This window comes from Dipodomys ordii, unplaced genomic scaffold (assembly GCF_000151885.1).
Source record: "Dipodomys ordii isolate 6190 unplaced genomic scaffold, Dord_2.0 Scaffold243, whole genome shotgun sequence".
Classification (NCBI taxonomy): domain Eukaryota; kingdom Metazoa; phylum Chordata; class Mammalia; order Rodentia; family Heteromyidae; genus Dipodomys; species Dipodomys ordii.
Window position 1 is genome coordinate 813534 of NW_012267459.1, and position 17449 is coordinate 830982.

Below are 17449 nucleotides of genomic sequence, written 5' to 3' on the forward strand. Positions count from 1 at the left end.
TCCAGTTTTTTTATGATTTATATGAAATTGGTAGAATTACATTTATTCTCAAAAGTACCTTGAAGCTCATGCTGCTGTGTATGTAGTTCCTTTAGCTCAATGTAGGCAATGACTATTTCATATCAAGTCTCATATACATTTCAGTTATTGTGAAGTACACTTTTAAGATGATCCTGTTTTAATTTTTTTTTTTTTTTGTTCATCGTGGGACTTGAAATCTAGGCCTAGGTGAGCTCTTCAGCTTAAGGCCAGTGCTCTACCACTTGAGCCACAGTGCCACTTCCGGCCTTTTCAGTTTATGTGGTGCTGAGGAATTGAACCCAGGGCCTCATGCATGTGAGGCAAGCGCTCTACTGCCGAGCCACCTTCCTAGCCCCTCAATGTTTTTATTTTTGAAAACGTTTTAATTATCAGCAATATTTATATTTTGCTAACTACTTTGTTATAGTTTAATATTATGTGTGAACATCCTGAATTCATATACATAATGAGAATTTGTATTTTTCATTTTAACCAGATATCTAATGAGACTTACACATTTCTCTAGTCATACTTACTGGAGTAACTGAATATGATTAAAAATAAAAATATATATGTAAGTTTTTTAGTGTGGCATTCACATTTTTATAATTTCTACCATAACCAAGATAATGGGAATAAACATTGCCTATATTACATTTTTGTCACAGGAAAACTGGGGATCTATTTTTTTCACAAGAGCAGATTACACTCATTACTACTAATAACAGTAACTCTTTAATAATTGTCTTGAACACTTAACTGTTCAATAATTCAGCTTTTCCTACATTATATCCCAGGCCCTGGTAATAACCATTCCACAGTCTATAGCTATAATTTGACCTTTTGTAGATTTAAATATAAATGAGAGTGATGTAGTATTAACTTTTCTGAACCTAGTTTATTGAACTAATTATCATGCTGTCAAGTTTCCTCTGTATTAAAAACAGGCGGGGCACCAGGCTCACGCCTGCAATCCTAGCTATTCAGGTGGCTGAAATCTGAGGATCGCGGTTCAAAGACAGCCTGGGCAGAAAGTCCTTGAGAGTCTTATCTTCAATAAAACACTCAAAAACCGGAAGTAGCCCTGTGGTTCAATCGGTAGAGCACTCGCCTTGAGCTGAAGAACTCAGGGTCAGAGCCCAGGCCCAGAGTTCAAGCCCCACAACTGACCAAAAAACAAAAAACAAAAACTAAAACTCAGGCATGCACAAGCTTGTAATGCCAGTACTCAGAGACAGAGGCAGGAAAATCATGTTTAATGACTGTGTGAGCCACACAGAGACACTGTGCACCCCAAAAGAGAAAATTTAGGCTAGGTGCCAGTGGCTCACTCCTGCAATCTTAGCTATTCGAAGGCTGAGATCTGAGAATCGCAATTCAAAACCAGCACAGATAGACAAATTCACGAGGCTTTTATCTCTAATTAACCAGCAAGAATCCAGAAGTGGAGATGTATCTCAGTGGTGCTGTGCCAACCTTGAAAACTAAAGCTAAGTAAGAGTACAAAGCCCTAAGTTCAACCTCCAGTACACCCCACACCCACAAATTCAGAACTTTCTTAAATAACTTTATATATGATGTATGCACATCATATAAGTATATTTACATTTTATATGTATGTATACAATGGTTTCTTCATCTACTAATGAACAATTCTTTCTTAGTTATAAGTGATATTGCATGAACATTAAGTGTGGATATCTCTGAGTATGAATATTCTGTGGATGTATTTGAAGAAGTAAAATTATTGGATCACACTTTGAAATTTGCAATTATACTTTGAATGTTTGTGAAAAACACCCTACTGTTTTTCTAAATGCCAGTACTAATATATATTCCTACTAAAAAGATAAATGTTCCATTTTCGACACAGCCTAACATTTGCTCTATTTTGAGATTTTTTTCTTTTTATTTCTTTTTATTTTTTCTGTTGGTTGTGGGGTTTGAACTACTCTGGGCCTGGGCACTGTCCCTCAGCTCTTCAGCTCAAGGCAAGTGCTCTACCACTTGAGCCACAGCACCACTTCTGGTTCTCTGGTGGTTAATTGGAGATAAGAGTCTCATGGACTTTCCTGCCCAGGCTGGTTTTGAACAATCCTCAGATCTCAGCCTCCTGAATAGCTAGTACTACAGCCTATTTTGAGATTTCACAAAAGCCATTCTAGTGTATATAAGGTGTAATCTCATTTTGGTTTAGATTTGCATTCACTGATCATTTACAGTATTGAACATCTGTGTGTGTGTGTGTGTGTGTGTGTGTGTGTGTGTATGAGTTTGTGCCAGTGTAAGGGCTTTGAACTCAGAGCCTGATCATGATGTTTCTTAGCTTTTTCACTCAAGGCTGACTCTCTGCCACTTGAACAACTGCTTTATTTCTACCTCTTTGGTGGTTCATTGGAGACAAGAGTCTGGCTGTAAGCCACAATCCTCAGATCTTAGCCTCCTGAGTAGTGTGTGTTTACATGTATGAACCACGAGTACCTATTGTTTTAAAAGGTATGTTCAGTTTTTTTTTGTTTTTTTTTGTTTTTTTTTGCTGGTGCTGGGGTTTGAACTCTGGGCCTGAGTATGTATCTGTACCTTAGTTATTTTATTCAAGGCTGGAGCTCTACCACATGAGCCACAACTCCAGTTTTGGCCTTTTGATGGTTCATTGGAGACAAGAGACTCATGGACTTTCCTGCCCAGGCTGGCTTAGAATCACAATCCTCAGATCTCAGCCTCTTGAGAGGTTGAGCCATTGGTGCCCAGCTCCCCAATTCATTTTTAAGCAGATGTGAGTTATACAAAATAATGGGTTTCATTGATACTTTCATGAATGTTTAGAATATACTTTGATCACATTCACCCAGGTCCAATTCCTCATCCCAAATATTCACATTTCTATTTCCAGGTTGTTTGTAAATCTACATGTGAGAGTAAACATGTGATACCTGTATTTCAAAGTATGCCTTATTTCATTGAACACAATGATCTCTAGTTCCATTTATCTTCCTGTAAACATCATCATTTCATTCTGTCTGTCTGAATAAAACTCCATTGTCTATCTAAACCTCAAATTTATTGCCTATTCTCCCATTGGCAGGCATCTAGGCTGATACCATAACTAGTATATTATGGCTAGTATGTCAATAAACTTGAGTGTGCATGTATATTTGTAGTAAGTGGACTTACATTCCTTTGGGTATGTACCCAAAAGTGGTATACCTGGATTACAGAGATATCATCATTCTATTCTTAGATTATTGAAGATTCACCACACTACCATAGTGTGTAGACTAATCTCAATTGTTACCAACACTGCGCAACTGAATTCTTTGCATCCTCTTCAGAGTACTCTTTGAGGCTGTGCCTCCTAGGTTTCAGGGCCTTTGAGGAGGCATGGTCCTCTGTGCAGCTTGGTCCTCATGAAGGCAGGTTGTCATCTGTAAGGCAGAATGCTCCACAAAGCAGGATAGTCAATGAGGCAGAAGTCTCTCTGATGCAGGACTCTGTATGAGGCATGACCAATTCTATAAGAAGAAGGCAAAGCTATTATTCAGGGCTATCTTTTATAATGCAGGGTCCTCTTTGAAGTATGGTCCTCTAAGCCAGGGTTGTTTTTATGAGGAACAGACATGATTTGGGGTAATTTCCTCTTTAATGTCACTGGGTACTGATAGCTCACACATGTCATCCTAACTACTCAAGAGGCTGAGATTTGAGTATAGTGGTTCAAAGCCAGCACAGGCAGGAAAATCTATGATACTCATAATCTCCAATAAACAACCCCCAAATCCAGAAGTAGGAGTATGGCTCAAGTGGTAGAAAGCCCTTCTTTAACCAAAAGCAGCTCAAGAACAGCACCCCAGCCCTGAGTTCAAGCCCCAACACTAGCACAACATCAACAAAAAATGGCTGTTTATGGAGCATGACCTTCTAGGAAACAGGGCCCTCTAAGAGGCAGATTCTATTATGAGCCAGGTAAGCATTGTTAGGCAGGACCTTCATCCTGTGAGGCAGGATCCTCCAAGGTAGGGATGTACCCTACACAGGACACTCAATTAGGCAGGGTCTTCTGAGGAAGGCTCCTTTTTGATGCATGGCATCTATGACACAGGGTCCTCTGATACAGGACTATTATTTGTGTGGCAGAGCTATCTTCTATGAGACCATGTTCTGAGGCTTAAACCCTTTAAGATTGGGGGTCTCTTCTATGTAGCAAAGGCCCTATATTAGGTAGGAACCTCTATGAAATAGCGTCTTCTTATGGGACAGAGGCATCTATGAGCCAAGACAGGATCTTTTAGTGGCAGGCACCTCTAGGAGGCAGATTGCTCTAGGATTCAGGGCTGTTCTTTATGATGCCTGGTTCCTGTTTGAGTCAGGGCCCTCTGTATTCTATTAACCAGAGCCTTCAGTAAGACAAGGAAGTCAGGAATCCTTTATGAGGGAGAGCCCACTTTGTGACAGTGCCCTTTGACACAGGGCTACCCACTCTGAGGCAATATCTTCCATGAGCCTGGGTCCTCCCTTAGGCTCCTCCATAAGCAAGGACTCTTTTTGAGGCAGGATCCTCTATGAAGTAGGGTTTTCTGTGTGTCCTGGTCTTCTATGCCTCTATGAGGAAGGCCTGTCCTTTATGGATCAGGATCCTCCATGAAACATGGTCCTCTATTCAGAAAGGTCCTATGGGGAGAAGGTTCCATCATGGACCATGGCGCAGGATCCTTCATGAAGCACAACCCTCTGAGACAGAGCCTCCTGAGAAGCAAGGCCTTCTTTGTGGCAGTGTCTTCTATGAGAATGAGCCTTCTATGAGATAAAGCAGAGCTGTATTCTTTGAAACAGTGTTTTCCATGATGGAAGGCCCCTTTTTTCAGGCAAAGCTTTCCACTATGGGGCAAGACCTCCAATATGCAGGATCTTTTATGAGACAAGAGTCTTTTAGGAGTCAAGGCCCTCTGATACAGGGTTCTCTATGGGGCAAGACCATTTTTGAAGCACATCCTCTAGAACCCAGAAGCCTCTATAAGACAGACCCCTCTATGAGGTTGGGCCTTACTTTCTAATTCAGAGTCCTCTTTGAGGCAAGTGAGCTTGCAGAAAGAGTCCTCAATAAGACATCATCTTCTGAGACAGGACCCATTATGAGGTAGTCCCCTATCCCTATGAGACTGAGTATTCTCTTATTCAGTCTCCTGAAGGAGGGCTACTGTCTAGGATGCAGCATTCTCAATGAGGCAATGTGAGGTAATGTGATCTGAAGTAGGGATATCCTTTTCTTTCTTTGTATCTATCAAATATATTTTATTACCTGATTTATCAGAGAAACATCTTAGCTCTGAGTATATGAACCTAAACTATTCTTCCTATAATAAATAGGTTAGGAAAATATCCTAAAGTAGCTGGAGGCAACTTACATTATGTTACTGCATATATAATACTTGAGGAATGTCAGAGACACTTGGAAACTCACTATAGAAACTAACTTTAGAAGCAAACCAGTTACTTTCACTCTAATGTAAATTAATATTTATATGCATACACATAAATCTAAAAATTATCGTGTTGAGTGGCTGTTTATGAGAAATGGTTAGAAATTGATTAGCTTAATTTTATACTTAACAATTCAATCATTTGGGGTATAAAAAAAAGTCAATGCATTCATCAACTCCATAGAGTCAGATATTCAGGCATATGCTAATAAAGAACCTTCCTCAACATCACAGGCATTGTACAGAAAGAATATATGTACTCTGATGCAATTCCTACTCCATAAGCAGACCAGACAGCACTTGGCTTTCTTTTAAAATAGCTTAATAAAAGAAATATATAAAGAAATGAATATTTGCTTTAAAAAAGTCTTTTAAAATGATATCAACATTAAAATCTGCTCATTGAGAAGAGCCTGTTGAATGTAATTTCTGTTTTGAAATGCCGTTAATAGTTCAGAATATTGCCTTGTGAAGTTTGAATAAAGATGTGGTTGATGTAAAGACCAGATAGAGTATTTAATTCCATCTCATATGCCATGATCACAATTTAGATATAATCCTCTGATCAGTTGTTCAATGTAAATGGATCTCCTTGAAACTTGCTATACACCTTAAAATTATCTATAATAAACAGTTCCCCAACCATCATTATTATTCATACATTGGAATATATTGATCATTCAGAAAAGGTTTAGTACAAAATATAGAAATGTTACTGCATAATTTTCTGTAAAGATAATTGACATTGCTAGACTAGACCATCAGTGATGGGCTACTGTTATTTCAGTTGTGTTGTCAAATTTATTAAAGTTAAAAAGAAAAATTTCTGATTCAGCTGCCTTGTTAGCTGGTTTTAAAATATGTAATAAAATGGGACATAATATCCACTCATAAATACATGGAATCAATATGTGAAAGTATGCTACACAATAGACAAGCTTAGAGAACACCAGAATATACCAGAGTAGTCACCAGAGTGAAAAGTCTTCCACTACAAAAAAAGGGGAAGAAGCCCAGCGCCAGTGGCTCACATCTGTAATCCTAGCTACTCAGGAGGCTGAGCTCTACCTCCTCACACTTTCCATCATATGCTGCTCCTGCCGGTCTCCAGATCCCACTGGGCCAGGGCAGCGAAGGCCAGGACAGGCAAAGCCCACTGCTGAGGCTGCCATGCCTCAGCTTCTGCCTCCTGCTGACCTGCTCCCTGAAGGAAGGGCGCTGCTTCCCCCAGTCAGCCAGGGATGTCCTTCCAAGGAATGGCCCCGCTGTGATGGATATGCAGTCCTCTATGAGGCAAGCCCTGCATCACTGAGGACCCTGCCTGATACAAGTCCCTGCTTAATAGCACATCACTTCATAAAGAACTGTCTCAGAACCTTGTGTCACGTGGGATCCTGCATCATAGAGGACAGCTCTGAACCATTGTGGGCTCTGCCTCATAAAGGCTCTTGCCACAAAGATGGCCTGGGCTTGAGGCTGTGCATCGGTGGCTCACATCTGCAATCCTAGCTACTTAGAAGGCTGAGATCTGAGAATCACCATTCAAAGCTAGCCCAGGTAGGAAAGTCCAGGAGACTTTTCTCTCCAATTAATGACGAAAAAGCTGAACATGGCTCAAGTGGTAGAGCACTAGCTTTGAACAAAAAAGCTAAGCAACAGTGCCAAAAAACACAGCTTAGATTGGTGGCCCTACCTCATAGAGGGCTTTGGTCTAAAGAGGGCCCTGCCTCAAGAAAGCCTTGACTCCTCATAGGAGGACCATGGCTCACATAAGACACTTGATAAAGGTCTTTGTCTGAGAGAGTCATGCCTTATCAAGGCCATTCCAACATCATATGACCCTGCTTTCAATGCTGACCTTGCCTCATGTAGCACACTACTTCCAAGAAGATGCTTCATACAGTACACTGCTTCATAGAGAACCTCTTTCCCATGGAAGAACCCTGATGCACTAGAGTCCATCCTTCTCCCAGAGGAACCTGCCTCAATAGAAATAGATAGAGCCTTTATAGAGGGCCTTTTCTCATAGTTTCCTGACTCACAGAAAGTCCTGCATCATACTAGACTGCACGGCCCCAAAAGATCTGGCCTCATAGAGAAATACCAGCATGAGAAGAACCCACCATAGAGAGTACACTTCCTCATAGTAGATAGACCCACTTACAGGGACTTACATTGAAGAGGACTGGACACTGGTTGCTCAAGCTTGTAATCCTAGCTACTCAGGAGGCTGAGATCTGAGGATCATAGTCCCAAACCTGTTTGGGCAGAAAAGTCCATGAGATTCTTATTTTCAATTAACCACCAAAAATGGAGCTGTGTCTCAAGTACTAGAGGGCCAGCCTTGAGCAAAAAAGCCAGGGATAGTGTTGTACTTGGACTCAAGACCCCCCGAAGACCACCAGAGACCAAGATCAATGTAAACAGCTAAAGAGTCATTTATTGCAAGCTCGAGCTTGGCCCTCTGTGCACCAGATAACTGGTGACCCCAAGAAGCCCTGAGCCCAGGGTTACAGCACTTAAATACACTTTTTAGGGAAGGCAGGGTCTTTGCATACATCATAGCATCTTGTAACTTATCACTACACATTGCAGGAAAGTCATAAAACAATTCTATAGTATAATTGGCGCACTACAAAGTGGGACAGGACCAGAAAAATGTTGTTGGTTAGATCAAAGGGCTGAGGTATTTTAAACTGGTTGGCTCCCACCACAGGGGAGTCTCAAGGATTTAAGTGCTGAACTGCAGAGTTCCTTTCTCAAACAAACACCACCTGTGGTCTGACTGCTGGGTTACCATGCCCTCCAGCAACTGTCTGCGGGTTTTCCCAAGGACTGTTTATGTCCCTAGTCACCCGGGAATTGTTTTTTCTGTTCATTCCCAGGTCGGGCTCATGGTCAGCTGCATAACTCATACCTCTCAAGATGGTTACTAGCTCAAGATGGAGTCACCAGGCCTCAGGCTCCTCAATAGCACCTAGGCCTGAATTCTCTAGGATTCCAGGATTCACATAAGAAAGAAAATGATAGAAAGATGAAAGAAAGAAAGGAAGAAAGGAAGGAAAGAAAGAAGAAACTGCAATGAGCTTAGAAAGTAACACACTGGATTGAATCCCCATTGTACAACTTACAGTGCTGTGTGTGTGCGTGCGTGCGTGCACGTGCGTGCGTGTGCACACATGCACGTGCCTGAATAACTAGGTTTACAGGCTGAAACTCTGCCCCACTTGGAGATCAATTAAACCTCAAAAAAAAAAAGCATAAACCGGTGATGTATATACCTGTAATCCTAGGCTGAGGTCTGAGGATCACAATTCCAACCCAGCCCAAGAATGTGAAGTGCATGAAACTCTATTTCATAACTAACCACCAAAAAAGCTGAAGTGGATCTGTGGCTCAATTGGTAGAGTGCTTGAGTAAAAGAGCTGAGACAGCACCCAGGCCTTCACTGAGTTTAAGCTCCTAGTGCCAGAACAAAAAAGAAGGAGGAGGAGGAAGAGGAAGAGGATGAGAAGGAGGAGAAGGAGGAGGAAGGAAGGAAGGAAAGAAGGAAGGAAGAGAGGGAGGGAGGGAGGGAGGGAGGGAGGGAAATCTGGAACAAATTCTGCTGTATACAATATCCCAAGGCTGAGCCAGGTCCACCACAGAGAGTTAAGCCTGAACTGACCCTCTAAACCACTCAGCCAGAGAAATGAACCCAATCTGGTGACTCAGGCCTAGGGGTGGGGCTATGCTATACGAGTCAATCACAAAGCCTGTTTCTGATTGGCTAATAAAACAGAGGCTTCACCAATGGCCCAATGAGAAGTGTCAATGGGAGGAGCCCCCTCTCACTACTGATAAAGGTGGAGTTTCATCTTGGAGGTAAAGGGAAGTGCGACCAGGTGGGAGAAAGATGTGGCCATATCAGATCTGGATGTGACCTCAGCAGATGCGGATGGACCTCCTGTAGCTGTGTCAGTTGCCTCTGTAATGGGTAACCTAGGTACCGGGAGAAGACTTGACTGCAAGGAGAGAGGAGTCTGCCTGCCATCCAGCCATCCAGGAGTGGAGAAAAGACAGAAGGCTGGGGAAACCACACACCCACTGCTCCCTCTATGCTTAAACTCCATAAAAAAATCAGGAGTCTTTCCCAGGATGGATCCCCCATTGCCACATGACCTGGGCTGAATTCACCTCTCCTGGAGCAGACAGGATATATAGAACAGGATGGACAGGACTCCTCAGACGCCAGGTTCCCGCCCCCACCGAGCCTGGCCCCAGCCCTTCTTGCAGGCCACTGAGTGAAGTGGCTCCCTCTTGACTAGTGGGTCCTGATTATGGCCACCACAGACCCAGGTAAGCTCCCTGCCTCTTCCCTTTCCATCGGCGCCGCCCCCTCCCATTCTAGATGTGTGGCAGCTTCCGGTTCCAAGATCCTTCCCCTCACCCACCCCACGTTCCTCATTCCAGAGGAGCTTCCCACTCATCATTTCCCACTTCCCATGCATTCGGCTGTCCTCATTTATGATCCTGACAGTCACTGGACACCAAGAAAACTGTGGAACCAGGTTTGAAACCAGCCCCGACAGTTAGGTTTGTGCGACTGGTAAATCACCAAAACGTTGGAAGCACAGCTGTGGCTCAAGTGGTGGAGAGTGCTAGCTTTAAGTGAAAAAGCTAAGAAACAGATAAGGTCCAGGCTCTGAGTTCAAATTCCAGGACCCCACTGCAGTAGCTGGTGGTGACCGCAGCAGAGTCTCAGTAAAATTGGTGACTCCGGTTTTATTGATTGAGTTTTATGCAGAGAGGGAGCAGTGGGTGTGGTTTCCCCAGCCTTCTGCCTTTTCTCCTGGTTTTCCTACTGTAATGTCCACTCCTGGATGATGGGCAGACTCCTCCCTCCTAGTGGCCAAGTCTCCGCCCAGTACCTGTGTTACCTAGGCAACTGGCACACCTGGAGGAGGTCACCTCTGCATCTGCCTAGGTCACATCCAGATCCGATGTGGCCACAACTTTCTCCCACCTGGTCCCACCTGCGCTTACCTTGCCCCACCTCCCTTTATCTGGCCACATCTCCTCCACCCTACCCTAGGTGAGGCCTGGCCCAGAGCCAGACTTCCCTTTTTCCAGCCACGTGGAGTGCCAACCTGGCCCAGCTGGTTGGCAGAATAAACTTATCCCTTGGTTGAATAGCACATGCGTGGTGGTGTTCCTTCCTGGGAGCCTCTTTCATTACCTAACACCTATGAGCCTTTCAGGTTCAAGGGAAGCAGAATTTAAATGCCACCGGCCAGTCCCATTCTGAGTGCTGCCAAGATAAATATGTGAATTTCCACCTATCTCCCACATTGTTATACACATTGGAAATGTGCATCCATATGCACACATCCTTGCTTGGTGTTGGAGAGACTATTGTCCTCTCTGACATGTCACTGTCCTCAGAACTTGTTTCTGAATGTTGATATTGTGTGTGCGTGTGTGTGTGTGTGTGTGTGTGTGTGTGTCCGTCTGTCTGTCTGTGCACTCATGTGGACCCATTCACTCAATATGGACTTGGATACTGACCTTGAACTTTGCACTTAAAGCTGATGGTCCTCCACTTGTGCCACAGTGCGACTTCCTGCTTTGGGGTAGCTTATTGGAGATAAGAGTCTCACCAGGATCTTCCAATTTCATCCTCCTGAGTAGCTAGTGAGAGGCCTTAGCCAAAGTACAGCCATTTTGGACTTAGTCCCCATTTTGAAGGCCTTTACCAAAAGTATCCATTGTGCAGGCCTTTACCAAAAGTGCCCATTGTAAAGACTTTTACCAAAAGTAAGAACTCAGGTTCCTGGAAAAACTGCAAAATGTCCCAATAACATTCTGCCCGTAACTCTCCTAGCAATAGCCATCAGCTGGTGACAGATGTTTCTTAAGATAGCATAGTTAACATATTTTGCTGCTTAGCTGCTTAGCCTGAGCACTTTAGCCAATAAGATTGTTACAAGACTTAGTTACTAAATGTCAACCAATCATGTAACTGCTAAGTTGGAAACCCCCTACCCTTGCTGTAACCACATAAAAACTTTGCTAAACTGGAAGTCAGGGCTCTCAACTCTGACTTGCTGTGTAGGACTCGCTGCAGCAGTGACGGTTGTGAGTCCAGGCTTGAGCTTGCAATAAACAAATCTCATGTGCCTGCATCAGAATCGGCTCCTTGGTGGTCTTTGGGGGAGCCTTATCTGGGCATAACACTAGGATTATAGGCCTATGTCCCTGGCAACAGACTAGATGTTGACTTTTAGTTCTTATGTTTTTAAAATTGTATTATAAAGTTGATGTACAGAGAGGTTACCATTCCATAAGTCAGTAATGAGTCCATTTCTTTTTGGACATGTCACTTTCCTTTGCTGTCTCCCATTCTTCCATCTCATCCCTGCCCTGTATAATTCATTTTCAACATGGTGTCAACTGAATATCACTACTGCATTTATTCACCATTTGTGCCTCCACTTTTGTGTCATCCTGTTTGTCCCCAAAAGACAGACAAAGGAACAAACAAACAAAAATCTTGTTTCCATTTCCTGGAATTCATTTTGATAAATATTTTTATATGATGTGTGGATGTTAATTCTTTGAACCTTGATTCATAATCTTTCAACAAGATGTGAACACTTAATAAATTGCAATTCTTTATTCCTTTTAAGATTATTTTGTTGAAGAGGATACATTTCAGGATTAACCAAAGTGTATTTCTAATACACATTAGTTTACCCAGGTGAAAAAGCAATAAACCACAGTGCAGCTCTTTTAACCTAGGACTCAGGTTGTAATAACAAACTCCATTTCCATCAATGGACATGTGGTAACCATCAAAGAGGTTGTAAAAATAAATCCCAGCTGGGTGCTGGTAGCTCACACCAGTAATGCTAACTACTCATGAGGCTGAGGTCTGAGGATCACAGTTTGAAGCCAATCCAGGCAGGAAAGGCCATTAGAATCTTATCTCCCAGTAACCACCAGAAGTGGCACTGTTAGCCCAATGAGCTCCCTTCCCATAGCTTAGCATGCTCCTTTCTCCTTCCACAGCTTAGCATGCTCCCTTCCTAGGCAACACTAAGCCCACTTAGTCAAGGTAGTAATCAGCCTCCAAACCCTGTTTGCCTTGAGATGGCACTCCTCTGGGGCACCTATCACCATATAAGCCAGCAAGAGCCCCTTAGTGTGACCTTCAGGTCCAGGCAGCTGCAGAACCCCTTATCTACTACTTGGGCAGCAGCCATAAATCCTAGTCAACCATGATGAAGCCACTGGTTCTCATGTCTACACAAGAGTCTCTGGTTCCTAGCCCCTTCTAGCCCCTCCTAGCCTCAGTAGGTTATATAGGTCACCTCAGACAATAGCCGGTGCTTCTTCTCACTCCTCTCTTCTGAGAAGGGATTTGCTGATCCCTTTGCTGGCAATAAACCTTTCTTTGTTCTGCGTACCTGGATATCTGCATGGTTTTCTGGCAAAAGTCTAATATAACAGTGGTACATTGGCCAGGAACTAGTTCTCTTGGTGAACTTGTTCTTCCCTCTCTTGTGAGGGGAATGTGTGTGTGTGTGGTGGGGGGGATTCATATCTGTCCCAAGGGGCCTGGTTCTCCACTTCTGTGGTAGTCTTCCTCTCATCCTGAAAGTTACGACCCCAGAGGCCTGGACATTTGCTGGACAGACAGAGCCACAGCATAGCCTCCTCCTGCCCCAAGCACTCTCCCACACCCAAACACTGGCCTTCCTTCATTTGCATGGGGTAAGTGGACTTGGGATTCCTATCGTGACATTCTGTTCTTTCTTTACTTTTATCTAGACTCATGGTGCCAACTTTTCTTAACCCCCCAGACCTGAGGCTCGGGACACAGGAGTCAGGTGATGACCTCACTGCTGTCTCCTGCCACTTTATTCGTAGGACCAAGACATTTTGTGGACGCCTAGATTGTTTTGGGCCTCACGTCACCAATGGGTAATTCTCAATCTAAACCCCCATCTGACTCCCCCTTGGGGTACGTACTGGCCAATATGCTCTTTCCACCTAGCTCCTGGCCTTAAGCACAGGTGCCTCGCCTCATTAATCTGTACAACTGGGCATGGCCTGATTATGACCTAGGGAGCCCATCCAAATGACCACTTAATGGCACCTTTTACCCCATCATTATTTGGGATTTATTCCACTCTTGTGAGCGCTCGGAAAATGGAACCCATCCAGGACTTCCCATTTCTTCACTCTCTAACTACCTCCAGAGTAAAAATCCTCTCTCTCTCTCTCTGCCACTGTATTTATGCCCTTATACTTTACACATTAAATTCTCCCTCTCAAGGCCAAACTGTTTTCAAACTCTCTCCCTCCCACCTTCCCTGAAGTTTCTATTGCCACTGTAGTCTCTGGCTTCTCAACCCCTCCACCTTCCAACTTCTCAGGGTCCCAGCCACCTGCACAGCTCTCTCCTGGCTCTCTGGCCTTGGCTCCAGCAGCCCCCCTCAGCCCCTCCTCCCCCTCCAGCTCTCCATCCTCCCTTCTTCCTTTCCGCAGCTCCTCCTATAGCTCCTCCCATGGGCCGTCACCATCTCAGCCCCTTCTCCCACTTCACTCCCTCCCATCTTCTCAGTGGTTCCTCCTCTCCATCAAGCTCTCAAGACCAATGCCCTCCTCTCTCAGCGTGGCACTGCTCCTCATTCCAAGCCTCGGCTGCTCCTCCCCTTTCCAAGCCCCCTATACTCATTCTGCTCCACCCCCCTCCCAACACACACAAACTTATCCTACACTGCCCAGAAGTCCTACTCTGCTATAAATCTCCCAGCCATCTCCTCTAACTTTTCTTGTCTGGTATCACCCCCCCCCCGGATGATCTCCAGACTGGAGATCATTTCCCACTAAATTGCCTCCACTTCTGCTGTACCCTGAGCATGAGATGCAGACAGGGTCCAAGAACACCCCCCCCCAAGATTCCCTCTCAAGGGCTGGGAAGGTAGTTCAGTGGTAGAGCGTTTGTCTTGCATGCATGAGGCCCTAGGTTCAATTCCTCAGCACCACATAAACAGAAAAAAAAAGCAGGAAGTGGTGATGTGGCTCAAGTGGTAGAGCGCTTGCCTTGAGCTGAAGAGCTGAGGGACAGTGCCCAGGCCCAGAGTTCAGGCCCCATGATTGGACCCCCCCCCAAAAAAAAGATTCCCTCTCAAGGGCCAGCCATCCTGGATCAGTGGTTCCTCTTGTACATTCTTCCTCTCTGTAGCCCATTTGGAGTCTCTAAACTAAAACTGTTGGTCTACCACAAAATCCTTCTGCTAACCTCTGTCCCTGCCTGCCTCTCTGTGTGGACATAAACCTTACATTTCCTAACCCCCTTCTCTGGCTAACACCTTCTTCCCTTCTACACCCTAAATAAGCGAGCCTCTGCCCTGTCTGTCAATAATCCATCACTGACAGTAGCTAGCTGGCTAACACACTGGACCAGCTTCTCTCCTGCTATTCCTTTTACTGCTCTCTCCCTTTCCCACCCAAAAATATCTCTGAGACTCAGACCTTAATTCAATTATTTTCTCTTTCCTAAATCCACTCACTTTGGTATCTGAATTGTTAATTTCTCCCTTAAGCCAAATTCTCTGGGAGGCTTCAAATAAAAATCCCTCCCTCTTCCCTCTTCCCTATCAAATACCTCTATCCAATCAGCTCCTCTCCTTAAAAAAAACCTGCTCACCCATCCCCTCCCCCAATTCTATTTACAGGCCTTAGAAACTGACACCTAAAAAAAGACAAAAGACACATGGTGGGTTTTCTACAAACCCCTTCCCACTCTCCCACCAACCTTACTCTTCTTCACTCTTCTAGGTGTTCAGAGATCAATTCATATTCTGATATGCCTTGCTAACAAAATTACTGCCTCTCCTCACAGGCCCTGTAAACTGAGATCCAACCATCTAATATATTTTGTTAACAAAGATGTCTAAACTTATTCTATTGTCAAATTTATAATTCTAAGTAACTTTTTACAGCCATCCTGGTAACTTTTGCTAAAAAAAAATTCTCCAACCCATGCTCTAATTCTACACTAAGTAACTCTCTAAATGCCTAAAATCACCAGCTTCTACATAGCCTCTAAGTTTACCCTTTTTAGGCCTAAAACAGCTCCAGCATCAAGAAGACGCCATGCCATGTGTCTCCATGTTCACGCTGGGTGGCTTGTCTCCTTATCTGATCACCATGGCGTCCCACTTCAGCTCTCCATTGGAGCTGAATTGGTTTGTTGCTTTGTTTTTCTTCCTTCTATCTTCTCTGGCCTATCAACGGGTTCCAAGATTTGATACTTCAACAGGTGGCTTCTCCTTTTTCCCAATTTATTAAAATCCCAGTACCAAGAGGGCATCTGGGTTCATTAAAGCCACTGGCAGATGGCAGATGGCCTCGGTGGGCCGGCTGCCAAGCGATGGAAAACTCCACAGGGGGAGGTGCACCCCCTGACAAATTTCAAGGCCCTGTGGTCTTTCCACCACTCTGACAACCAGTGCATTGAAGCTAGACATGCCATCCAAACATTTTTGTTGTGAGTCACTCAAAACACCTTTCAGAAGTCTCTGTTCTTCATCCTGTTTTATGTTTATGTATTTGTCTAAAACTGGGGCATCAATCCTTCTGTTTGTTTTTGTGTCTCTAGGAAAAAAAGAGCCTACTATGTGCTATGTTCCCTCCTGCAAGAAGGCAGTTGGGAGCATGCGTGCAGCTGAGAACCTGGTTCAAACAACTAATGAAATGCCTTGCTAACACAATCAAACCCTAAAAAATGAGCTCCAGCTAAAGTGCTTTGTTAAAAAAAAAAGATTTTGTCTTAAATCTTGGTCATCTACAAGAGTAAGACTGACAAAGAGATCTCTTGCCACTGAAAATTATTCACAATATATAAATACATGTTCAACATAAAAACTGTCATCTGTGATAAAGAAAACCACTAAAAAATGTAAACCAAGAGGAAAGTTAGTAAAAAGACTTTGAAAAGGGAAACTGAGGAAATGCCTTTGGATAAAAAAGTGTTTAGAAAGTAAGAATTGTCTTAAATGTTTGTTCCAAAATGGAAAAGGTTAAAAATTAACTCCAGAAGTTTCAAGTAGATGTAATAATAGCAAAAATTAAAATTAAATATATAAAACTAAATCCCAAACTGCTTGTATCAATGGGAAAGCCCTTTGTTGACTCACAGCATAAAAGACAACTACGGGGACATACCCAGGAGTGGGACCTCTGATGGAGGATGGCTCACAATTTTCTCATCTTGTTGGATTTCTACTTTAAAAAAAAAAAATTCTGGGTTGGGAAGGTGGCTTAGTGGTAGAGCGCTTGCCTTGCATGCATGAGGCCCTGGGTTCGATTCCTCAGCACCACATAAGCAAAAAGAAAAAAAGCCGGAAGTGGCACTGGGGCTCAAGTGGTAGAGTGCTAGCCTTGAGCTGAAGAGCTGAGGGACAGCACCCAAGCCCAGAGTTCAGGCCCCACGACCGGACCCCCCCCAAAAAAAAAATTCAGTCATGGGGATTGAACTTAGGTCCTGGAGCTGTCCCTGAGCTCTTTCAACCACTTCCATGGTTAACCATTTAATTGGCAGCATCTTCTCTATCATAATTCCTCCAGACAGTTGTCTATACTGTTTGAATCTGGAACTCCAGAGGCACCGCAGCTTTCCACCACAAATTACCCAGTTTGTGTGTGTAAAGTATATTACTGATAGCTGAAGAAGGCCAAATCACAGTACAGGAAAAATGAAATCAAGAAGCTTCTAAAAAATATGTTTTGTTTATAAGAATACTGTACAGAGGGGTTACAGTTACATGAGTAAGGTAATGAGTACATTTCCTATTGAGCCTAGTTATCTCTTCATTTGTTTTCCCTATCATCCCTTCCCTCCCCACCTCCCCAAATCATCCCTCCGCTCACCCCAAAGTTGTAAAGTTTGTTTTCAACAT

General features: G+C 43.7%; 1 long non-coding RNA gene across 1 annotated transcript; it reads left to right on the forward strand.

Moving 5' to 3' along the window:
• Nucleotides 1–606: 606 nt before the first annotated feature.
• Nucleotides 607–15562, forward strand: LOC106000810. The gene is made up of 4 exons (XR_001175810.1): nucleotides 607–748; nucleotides 3985–3993; nucleotides 8877–8881; nucleotides 15552–15562. It is a non-coding gene; the product is annotated as an uncharacterized LOC106000810 (long non-coding RNA).
• Nucleotides 15563–17449: the final 1887 nt, after the last annotated feature.